The sequence below is a fragment of the Schistocerca cancellata genome, chromosome 1 (genome assembly GCF_023864275.1).
Source record: "Schistocerca cancellata isolate TAMUIC-IGC-003103 chromosome 1, iqSchCanc2.1, whole genome shotgun sequence".
Classification (NCBI taxonomy): domain Eukaryota; kingdom Metazoa; phylum Arthropoda; class Insecta; order Orthoptera; family Acrididae; genus Schistocerca; species Schistocerca cancellata.
In genome coordinates this window covers 325,891,769-325,895,165 of record NC_064626.1, presented here as the reverse complement: position 1 = coordinate 325,895,165, position 3,397 = coordinate 325,891,769, and the positions used below count along the sequence as shown (strand labels likewise).

Genomic DNA, 3,397 nt, shown 5'->3' with positions numbered 1-3,397 from the left:
GACGAAGTTTATTTTCGCTCACGGAGAAAATGGTTGAGCTGACGGTTAGGCGATTAAACAAGGGTGAAGATGTTGATGTACTCGCTTTATTTCTGGGAGTAATGTTTCACTTCGGAATTTCACGTACGTGTATAGTAAGTCTATTTTTTCTCTGTAGATTTATGTACGTTTTTTGTTATTTTATCTAATTTAAATAATCGAGAAACATTCACTGGTTATAGACGATGTTTAAGAAGCGTTTTTCCTGTAACTTCCAATATAATAGGTAAACTCAATGTTTATTTATATGGGTAAACGTATGAGCCTTACTCTTTCTGAAGAGTTACGAACATAGTTTATGAAGTTATTTTCAAGAGATAAGTTACAATTGTTTAACGTATCGTGTAGCTGAAATCAACTGTGTACAAATTAATTTAAATGAAATTTGCATCAGTCTTAGCGGGGCGTGACTCGTGCTTGGGTAGCTCAGATGGTAGAGCACTTGCCCTCGAAAGGCAAAGGTCCCGAGTTCGAGTCTCGGTCCGGCACACAGTTTTAATCTGCCAGGAAGTTACATATCAGCGCACACTCCGCTGCAGAGTGAAAATCTAATTCAGGTACACGAGAAATTGCTTAGGCAGTTGATGTTGCTCCCAGCATCGTCGATGTTCTGCATGATCAACAGACAGACCCATACCAACTCCAGAGGACACAGTCACTAATGCCAATCGATTTTGCATTGCGTGTTGAGTTCTGTACCCATTTTCTGCGCCTCTGCATCATCGAGCCCCTAATATCTCCATGGCGAATTCTCTTCACAGATGAATGTAACTTTACTACGGATTATGTTCTCACTTCTCGAAACAGCCACGTCAGTGCAGACTAAAAGCCGTATCTCATGCATGTACAGAGATTCCAACACAGATTTGGTATCAATGTTTGGGCAGATATTCAGGATGTTGATGTGACTGTACCATACATGCTTCCATAAAAGCTCATGTTCCCCGTCTACTTGATCTTCTTACAACAAATACTGGGCGTGTTGTTGGATGCTGTGCCACTGAACGTTTGTGAAGACACGTGGTTTCAGCATGACGGAGGATCAACGTACTTCCAATTCATGTTCAGGAACATCTGGACCAGCGATTCGAACATAGACGGATAGGCAGAGGTGATCCAATCCCATGGCCTCCAAGATCACCGGATCTGACACAATTAGATTTTTCCCTCTGGTGTCGAATGAAGAGTTTGGTTTATAAGGCTCTTGTAGACAGAAGAAGATCTAGTGGTACGAGTTGTGGTCGCTGCAGGACAGCTTGCAGAGACACCAGGTATGAGAGAGCGTGTGTTCCAACATCATTCCTAGGTACAATGTGTGCACCGAGTTTGGTTGTCGGCAAATCGAAGCTTACTTGTAGTGTGTTAGAATATTAACTATCCTTTGAGAAGGACAAAAACGGTTTAAGTTCAGCTGTAAACATAGTGTCTGGGAAAATTGTTTAAGTTTTCTTTTTCTTTATGTGATTACTAATGAATGAAACTATTAAGCAAGTGAGGTACTGAGTCAAGCATACTGAATTATTTGTAAAAGCGGTCTCGTTACCAAGATGTTTTGCAATGACTGTAGGACGGAAACGGTAGGTTTCGAGAGATGGATTCTAGTTCAGAATATTATCTACTCCATCGCCTCAACGAGCCCTAGAAGTTTATAAGGGGTATTTTAGAGCACACTGTATAAATGCTTTGATTAAAACTTAGTGCCAGGTAGTAAATCTTCGTGTACAGACTGGCAAAAATAAATATATCCGAGCCGTTTCTATGCTCACATCGACATCTTTGGTTTCTCTGCTTAGTTATGGTTACTCTGGTATCTCATGGGGTGGCGCCATTGCACCGTCCCGTGGGCAGCTGACACAAGGGGCTCTCTGCTCGCTGAGTGACAAAGCAGGAGCCTTGCCGGACCGCTCACTGAGCTTGCTTGCTGTAGACGTCTGCTCGTTGGATTTAGATAGCGGGTATTTACTTGAAGCAGCTTTACAATACGTCCTGGAGGGTCGTCATTTTCCTTTGTCAGTGCGGTACCCAGCTATACTGTAGAATTCGGCTAACCGTGCTTCCCACTGCATTGCTTGGTTGATGTACCAACATCCACTGTCCTAAATTCTCTTGGGCCTGATGCTGGAATTACGGCGAGCGTCATGCTGTTAAGTGTCTGCTGCAGTTTGATAAAGCCCCTCTGTTTTGCTACTGAGTTTCGTTTGGTGATCTTCCCATAAGCTGTCCTGTTCTGCTGGCCATTGTGGGCGATGCCTTTTACGTGGATCAGCATCCAGGTAATATGAAAATGCCCAAGTTAAACCCTGATCCATTAAAAGAGACGTTCGTCAGGCATTTGCTATATGAGCGCAGTTGGTATATGTGTATTTCTAAGAGTATTTTATAATTTTTTATTGTGAGACGTTTATATGCAAAATTGTAATTGTGCTGCTTTTTCTTAAGTTCACATATTGTCAGTTAAGATGGAAAGAGTTGAAGATGATTGTAGTTCCGTAGTTCCTTTAGTTACGTAGTTTCTACTCTGCTAAAAAACTTATGGGTCAAATGATTCAATTGTATGCCCTCATTTCCTCTGACACGTTTGCGTCCTTCAGCTTTTTGCTACTCATGTATATTTTATGTTATTTCTATATGTATGTTTTAGCAACCATCTGGGCGTATGCAAGTTCAAGCTGGTTTTGACGTGTTGGTTAATACACGTGTTTCAGCCCCATTGTTTTGGATTTGTCTTTCCTTAATTATACTTGTGAATGTTGTAACACATGTACTAAAATGAGCAACCATCGGGCCGTACGCGAAGTTGAAGCTGGTTTTCACGTGTTGTTTAATACATGCGTTTCAGCCCCATTGTTTTGGATTAGCGTTTCCTTAATTATGTATGTGGATTTACTGATGCTCACATTTTATTTTAGATCCAGTACAGAAGTATCTATTATAACCGCACTATATGTGTACTGGGATCTTTGTAAAATCGATTGCTAAGTAAATAGAAGTTTCAGTTTCGTTAACACTTCTCAGGCAGTATTCTGATGTTATGAAAGTCAATGACTTTTTTTTCTCTTTTTATCTTTTAAATTCTCTGTGCTATTATAAAACATGCAATGCAAGTATTATTTTCTTTACATCAAGCGCCTTACCACTCCCAGATCCTAGTTCCCTCCCATTTAAAACTTAATATCCATATATATGCAGAAGATGTAACAATTCTGAAAGGATGCGGAGATGAGCTACAAAAGCAGTGTATCAACTAGACCAAGATTTTTTTAATCATTAGTATTCTGACTGGTGTGATGCGGCCCGCCACATACACCTCTCCTGTGCCTTCCTTCTCATCCCAGAGTAGCACTTGCAGTGTATGTTC

At 40.8% G+C, this 3,397-nt stretch overlaps 1 non-coding gene across 1 annotated transcript; it reads left to right on the top strand.

Annotated features, from left to right (window-relative positions):
* The first annotated feature begins 453 nt into the window (after positions 1-453).
* On the top strand, positions 454-528 carry Trnas-cga (transfer RNA serine (anticodon CGA)). Its single transcript has one exon. It is a non-coding gene; the product is annotated as a tRNA-Ser (tRNA).
* The last annotated feature ends 2,869 nt before the right edge of the window (positions 529-3,397 follow it).